This window comes from Elgaria multicarinata, chromosome 15, assembly GCF_023053635.1.
Source record: "Elgaria multicarinata webbii isolate HBS135686 ecotype San Diego chromosome 15, rElgMul1.1.pri, whole genome shotgun sequence".
NCBI classification, from domain to species: Eukaryota; Metazoa; Chordata; class Lepidosauria; order Squamata; family Anguidae; genus Elgaria; species Elgaria multicarinata.
The window spans coordinates 33,209,398-33,217,762 of record NC_086185.1 but is presented as its reverse complement, the minus strand read 5'-3'; positions in this window follow the sequence as shown (position 1 = coordinate 33,217,762).

Below are 8,365 nucleotides of genomic sequence, written 5' to 3'. Positions count from 1 at the left end.
CTCAGCAGTTAGACGGTCTGCTCAGGAGTCAAGGTCTTCAGAAAGGGAAGAAATTTTAAAAAGTGTTGTGTGAGTCATCAGAACAAGAAGTAACATTGTACCGACACAGACCATTGGTCCCTGTAGTTCAGTATTGTGAATGTAGAAAATACTGGGCAGTTCACAAAAATTAAAACCACAAAATACAGCGTAAAATACAATATAAAATATAATGGTTTATACTGCAGTATATAAGTGCAACCAGAGCAAAACCTCAGAGCAATGCAGAGATTAAAAATGCAATCACAGTTTTAAAACAGCAGAACTAAAAGATTGGAATGCTAAAAACTAGGGCTGTGCTCTGCTCTGATTTGGATCCCCGAATCAGGAGCACAGTGACCTGACCCGCCTCCGCTAAGGGCGGATCCGAATCGCGTCAGAGGAGCTACGGATTGAGGCGAAGCGGATCGCTCCACTGCGGATCGCTTCATCTCGATCCAGAGTTCCAAATGCAGGTAAGTAGGTGGGGAGGGGGGCTTACCTGGTGCCGCCACCGCAGTCCATGTGGCTACGGTGGAGGAGCCAGGTAAGGGGTGAGGGGGGCTTACCTGCCTCCGTCACAGTCCAGCAGTGGCTTCAACTGAGGCCCAGGTAAGTGGGGGGTGAGGGAGGGGGGCTTACCTGCCTCTGCCATCTGCCACCACTACAGTCCATGCGGCGGAGGATGGCGGAGCCAGGTAAGGGGGAGGGGGCTTATTCAGCACCTCTGTCCACCGCAGAGGCAAGTAAGTGGGGAAGGGGGGGCAAAATGGGGCCCAAATATCGATCTGGTCCTCTGGATCTTGCTCCGGATCCAATTCCGGAGCAGATTGGGGGAGGTTCAGATCGACCCGAACCAGTTCAGGCCTGATCTGGAAGGTCTGGATCAGGTTCCAAAGCAGTTCAGGTAGGGTGTGCACAGCCCTAGTGTCAACGTTGGTCTTGGGGTTTTATGCCCCCAATGATCATAAAGCGGAATTCTACAAGAAATTGATTACCAGTCTTTCTGATTTATCCTATGATAATTGGTGTTTGATGGGGAACTGGAATGGAGTTATTTTACCACAAATAGATAGAACATCAGGGGAAAAGATCCAAAGTCATCAAGGCAAACTCCCTAAAAGTTTTTTTTGACCTGATGGACAATCCAGGGTTAGTAGATGCATGGAGGCATAGAAATGGCAACTCAAATGAATATACCTATTTTTCAGAAAGGCACAAGTCCTTCTCAAGAATAGACATGATTTTGACAACTAAAGCATTTCTTACAGAAGTCAGCAAAATAGAAATCTTACCTAAATCTTTTTCAGACCACAACCCTTTATCTACGCTGTATAGGAGAAAACATTTAGATGGAGATTAAACGAAACCATAAAAGTATGGTGGACAGCAGTAAAAGAAAACTGAAAGAATATTTTGAATTGAATCTGAATGAGGGAACAGATATTCGAATGGTCGGATGCAAGTAAGGATTATATGAGAGGACATTTTGATCAACAAAATAGCCAACTGAAGAGGAAAAGGGAAGAGAAAATATAAAACATTTTGAATGAGATCAAAAGAAGAGAAGAAGACCTAAGACAAATGTCTGGAAAGGCCAGCATTCTTCAACAAATTAAAATGCTTCAACAACAACTATAAATGTTAACAATACAGGATACCGGGGGGGGGGGGGAATATGTGAAGCAAAGAAGTTTTGAATCAGCAAAGAAGCCAGGAAAATGGCTGGCTTATAAATTGAGAAAAGAAAGAGAAAACAATATTAAAAATAAAAGAGAGCGGAAGAGAATTAACATTTGATAAAGCAATACAAAGAGTTTTTTATCAATATTATTTGAACCTACAAAGGACAGGATTTAATGAATACATCGAAAAACAAAAATTACCGAAAATTACAAAGGAACAAAAACAAATGATGAATGGACTTTTAACAACAGCTGAGATGGTGGTGGCGATAAGAAAGATCAAATTGGGGAAATCTCCAGGACCGGATGGACTGTCAGGTTTATATTATAAGATTATATATATATATATATATATATATATATATATATATATATATACACACACACACACACTTTATTAAACTCTATTTAACAAAGCAGTTAAAAAAGTTAAAAATATATATAAAAACATACAAGTCAGACAACATTTCTAATAAATCTAATAAATAATATATATAGGTTTATATTATAAGATACTTGAGGATGAACTTTTACAACCATTACAGTCCACAATGAACTCTATTTTGAGCAGCAGGGAGACATCTGATACTTGAAAGGTGGCTTATATAATGCTTATACCAAAAGAGGGACAGGACCTGACTTTGACAAAGAATTATAGACCAACAACACTACTAAATAATGATTATAAGCTATTTACAGCAATTTTGGCAGAAAGACTCAGGAAAGTTCTACAAGAATTTATACATGAGGACTGAAGTGGCTTTTTACCCAAGAGGCAGTTGAGAGACAATGTAAGAACGGTTTTAAATGTGGTGGAATATTTGGAAAAACATCCAGAAAAACAGGCTGCTCTGATTTTCCTGGATGCAGAGAAAGTGTTTGACAATCTTAATTGGATTTTTTTTATTTAGAACTCTAGAAGAATTGGACTTTGGAGTAAACTTTATAAAGTGGGTGAAATCTATTTACACATCTCAGAAAGCGCAAATAATTATTAATGGCGATGTGTCCAAACTAGGGCTGTGCACTGACTCAGATTGTAATTCCAAATCCGAAGCAGATCAGGGTGATTTGGACCTCCGAATCACTGATCTGAGGTGGTTTCGGGGATCTCCAGATCGATCCAAAGCAGTTCGGATGAATCCAAGTTGAATCGGATCAATTCAGAGATTCGGACAACATTTTAGGCCAAACTGCATTTTTTTCCAATGGGGGAAAAAAACACCTATTACTTTTTTATTTTTTAACATAGAAACTTGAAACTTGGGGAACTTAGAGATGGCCTTGTGTATGTCATGAGTGTTAATTTTCAGACAAATATGTTCAGCTGTTCTGTTGCTATTAATTTTAAAAAAAAACTTAAAAATTGAGGTAGGCCTATCCAGTGGAATTTTTAAGATGTTTTTAGAATGTTTTTTAGGATGTTTTAACACTGGATATTATGTTTTAATTCAGTTTTATGTATTTTACTGTTTACTGTTGTTCCCCACCTCGATTGAAATGGAGAGGCGGGTAAGTAATACATTTTTTATTTTTATTGTTGTTGTTGTTAAAAAGGGAGGAGGAGGAGTTTTTTGGAGGGTGATTGACAGCTTTACCTGCCAATCTTCCTGAAGCCTCTAGCACTATATCCCCCAATCCTGCTCAAGTGTCCAGCAGCCACCAATCACAATGGTGGAGGAGGGTTTAATGAGGGAGAGATCAGCGGAGATCTTTCATCCTTGTGTCTTTGTGGGTAGAGACTTAGAAGGAGGAAGACTAGTTTTGCAGCTCTGTGTTTTGTTGTTGCGTTTAGCAGGTGTTTGGCGGATTTATTATTATTATTATTATTATTATTATTTATTTATATAGCACCATCAATGTACATGGTGCTGTACAGAGTAAAACAGTAAATAGCAAGACTCTGCCGCATAGGCTTACAATCTAAGAAGTGTCTGGCCATCGCTTGGGTTATGGACAAGGTCAAGCCGTGCGTGTGGAGATGGTGGTTCATCTGGCAAGTGGGTCATCGGGCGCTGTTGTGGCTGCAACCCATGGAAAGCCACAACCAACTTTTGCAGCAGTGGTCGTGGCGGATCCGGAGCTTCAACATAAAGATCCAGCATGTAGCAGGTCAAGAAAACACCAGCGCGGACAGACTGTCTCGCCAGGAATCGTCCAGTTCACCAGTAAAGTGAGACTTTGTTGTGGACATTGTGATGTTCCAGGACTTTAAAATTGGAGCCAAAAAGTGGACTAATAAAAATGTGGTTCTTTTAGTGTTTGTTTAACCATTTTATTTCCCCAAACCCTATGTACAGGTCCAGGTATTAAACCAGCCCCATACTCGGGTTTTTTAAAAAAGGGGGGGGGAATATGTGGCATTACACCCCACAAGTCAATTCCAAATGTATGTCTGCGGTTTGTAAGTCTGTGGTTTTAGAATGTTGGCCTGAGTGGGCGGAGTTAGAATGTCTGGGGACGGGGAGGAGTGATATATAAGGGAAGGACTGAAGGGATTGAGAAAACTTTTCAGGGGGACTTGTTAGGTACTCTTAGAGTGTTAGTGCTCTCTGTGTTTATGGAACTTAAGTTCTGGGAAATTTGAGGGTTAGTGTAGTAAGTAGTGTCTTTAGAGTGTGGTGTGCACGTAGTTAATGTATATCTATCAATACTGATAATAAAGAAAGTTCAAGAGTGATTGTGTGAGAAAAAGGAAAGCGCGTATGTGAATGAGTGACAGGATTGTATGAAAGGTTTCAAAAAGGTTTTTAAATGTTGTTATTTGAAACAAAGCTTGTGAACTTTTAAAAATAAACTTTGTTTTGTTTTTAAACTACCACAAAAATCCCACGTGTCTGTTTGGCATTTATCATCTTAAGTTTACACATTTAATACCCACTCTGACAGTCATTCACCTCAGCAGATATAACTCACAGTGCATTATTATATATATTAAAATCCCCTCTCCAATTTAAACCCCTTTCTCCACATAGTTTGGAGGAAGGTGGGTTTTATCCCTCGCCTCAGGCGTATCAAGCAGTGGTGCTTGGCTTGAGCAGGGAGTAGCCTCGGCTGGGTCTGGTGTTCAGAGCCTGTGTCGTGGCAGAGCTCACCCCACCCCGCCGGCTGTTGCTGCAGCGGACGACACAGGCCCTGCTCCAGAAGCCCACCCACTGACAAACATGCAGAGATGTGCCTGGCTTCACAACAAGTGCAAAGCAGACCGGCTGCAGGTGGTGAAGGATCCGGTCACAGCCACAGAGGCCACCAGAGGGAGAATCCACAACCTTCTCACACGCATGGCTGCCGAGACCAGACACACCAAGGAGTGTGTCCTCACTTGTGGGCAATGCACACAGCCACTGAAGTCATGCAGGGATGCGCTCAGGCCATAAGGGAGTCGGGGGAGGCTGTGCCACGACTGAGGCCATGTCCACCACCAACACCATCCTCAAAAGAGGCATACGTGAGTGCACAGCTGCCACTGACCACCAAACGGAAGCCATCCGGGCATTAGCACTGGCCTTCCGAGGAGCCCAGCAGGTGCCTGCATCCACCTGCTGGCCAGGCATATGGGGCCTAGCTCCTGTGGCACCAGGGCCCTCTGGGATGGCATGGGGAGATGGTGAAGATGGTGCCCACCACTGCTCCAGAAGCCTGACAAAGCGTGCCCGCACCATACTACTTGGCTTGGATGAGGAGGGTGCGCAAGGGCCTGGGGGCAACGTTCCACATGAGGTGGAGCAGGCAGCCTATGACCTCTCCCCCCTTCAGCCGAGGTGTATCTCCCCCACCCCTATTGTGACAGGAGGCCCCTACCTCCTGCCATTGTCGTAGCGATGCCTTCTCTGCAGCGCAGCTGCATGGTCAAGGGTGAAGCAGTCCACCAGTTCCGCGACAACGTTGCTTCTGCCAGCAATGTCTCATGAGGGCCCCTCGTTTCCCTCATTCTGCCTTCAGCCCCTCGAGATGCCTTCAGTGCCCTCCCATTCAGGATGGGCCCAACAAGCCCAGCCCACTCTTCATAATTATTATTATTATTATTTATTTATAAGCAGCTGCGGGGCCACCCCAGGCTCCTGCAGCCACAAAGTTCGTGTGTGGACAGGTGGGCGGAGGGTGGCATGGACAGGTAGCCTGCTGTTGCTCCTCTCCTCTCCCCCTTCTCTTATCCCCCCTGACAGTGAAGTCTGCTGAGCGTCACCTTCCTCAGCAGCCTGCAGCTGGAGCGCCACCTGTGCTCTGTGCACGACTTCCTGGCTGCTGTTGAGTGCCGCCTGAGACGCTTGGAGTGCATTGTGTGGCGGTGCCACCTTTCAATCCCCCCAATTCCTCAAACAGCCCCAGCGGAGTGACCCAGCAGCCCCACCCCATCTTCTCCATGGAACACGGACCTTTCCCCCCTCCCCCTCCCCCTCCCCTCTTGGGCAGCTGTGGAGCAGACATAACAGCCTGTCCTTAGAGCCTTGTTCCCAGGCTGTGATTCTGGCTACTCCCACCCCTCCTGTTTGCTAGCAGCCTGCCCCTCAGCAGCCATGCCCACTGCTGCTCTCCAGTCATTCTCCATCCCCATGGCCATAGAAGAGCTTTGAAAGTGGCCAGAAGGAAAACTGCCACAACTGCCATGGAAGCTGTCATCCTGGCGGTGGTGGTAGTGGATGAAGAGGAGGATGTCCTCCATGCCAGAGGGCAGCGTCTGGGCACCTTTCTGCCCGGTTTTTTCCTGTTTGCCCATGCTGGGGGCCCATCAGCCAGTCCTCCTGGCTCTGCGGCGGCAGGGCTCCTGGACATCCTGCAGCCCTTGCTGCCTGTCCAAGGCAGGGCCAGTGCAACTGAAAAGATGGTGGCCAGGAGCATGGCCATGGATTTCTTGAACAGGATTCAGATGCTGGCGACAGCTGAGGACCTGTTGGTGCAGCACAATGTGGTCCGCTGCTGAGAGCTGGACAGACCTCTGCCAGGGATGTTTTGAAGGGGATTCCTGCCTTGAGCAGGGAGTTGGACTTGGTGGCCTTAGAGGCCCCTTCCAACTCTACTATTCTGATTTTATGGTTCTATGACTGTGGAGTAAAAAAACATCTGTACTAGGTTCATTTAGTAAGAAGAATTCTCATCTACCCTCAGTAGTTCTGGCTCTGGGTGTCCTTTTACAGCAAGCACATTACCTTGGACCTGATTATGGATCGATCAAGCATGCATAGGTTCCCCTACTTTCCACCCCCCATACTTTCACAGTACCAGTCCCAAGCCTGCTTCCTTGTAGTGGAAAGTAAACCCAACTCTGCTAATGAAGCCCATACTGCATAGCACACACAAAGCACAGTGCTTTCCCACAGTGCTCATTGGAGCTGTAATGTCTGACACACCTTTGAATAAAAGGCATTCCCTGACCCCACCTGGCTGTCTCCATAATGGGGCAACATGCATCTTGCCACAAATGGTTAAATTAAGCAATAATGAGATACACAGAGAAGAAACATGTAAAATGCCACTTTGCTTCTTTCCAGCGGTGCAGAGTACAATACAAAACCCTTAAGGTATTTGTAAAAGCAAATGGGGCCCTCTTGTAGAATGAACACTTCTTATCAAGGAGAGCCGTTGAGAGGTTTTGAGAGCCACCTCCCCCAGAAATCACTCCCTTCCCCTCCTGATCCGCCCTGCGCTATACCTTGTGCCACCCACCACCCACCCCTAGCATTTTGGCATCCCTCTCCAAAACCTCAGGACATTTTCCAGCAGGCCCAACCCCTCCATTTCAGAACCATTGCTATATTTCATGATCTACACCCCAATCCTTTGCATGTTAAACTTTACCTGGAAGTCACTCGTTTATACTCGGGTTATGTGTGCCTGGGTTTGCAGCCTTATTAGCAACCCTTTCTATAGCTAACCAAAAAAATATTCAATTAAATTAATGGAAGATCGATTGATCTCTTACTTTGATGAAGAGGAGAGCTGGTTAGAAGCAAGTACAACGAGAGTTCCAGCAGCTGAAGTTCCAAAGAAACCATTAGAGTGCTACAGAAGCCAAGAGGGGGCAAAGTCTAGCACTAGGTCATAAAACCAGCAGATGTCTGGTTTTGTGTGTTGGCTTGTTTGCAATGCATCAGGAATGCACTAGAAGGAATAACGCTTTGTTAGTAGATTGGCAGGTGCACGAAGCAGGAGCACTGTGGAAAAGCCCGACACAGATCAATTGGCCATATTACTCATTAGCATATCCATGTACCTGCATTTGTTTCACTTTCAGCTTTAAAAGGCAAGGACAAAATGGCCGTTGTTTCACTCCTGATGAATTATGATTGTATAGTCCTTTATGGCTCGGAGGGGGAAATGATAATATAGGGTGACCATATGACCGGATTTGTCCAGGATTTTGGTGACAAATCCGGGAGGGGGAGGGGAAATCTGGATTTTCCCAATCTTCCCCAACCAAAGAGCAGCTCTAATGAGAATTAACAAAAATGCTTATAACTGTCATTTTTAAAGATAAAGACATGAAACTTGGCACGATGGTAGCTCTTAGGAAGGGCTTTAGTCATACCAAATTTGAAACAGATCCATTCATCCATTGATTTTTTAGGAATTTTTTAATAATTGAGGTTTTAAAATTATTATTTTTAAAATCGTCATTTTTAACGATAAAGAGATGAAACTTCGCACCATGATAGGTTTTAGGT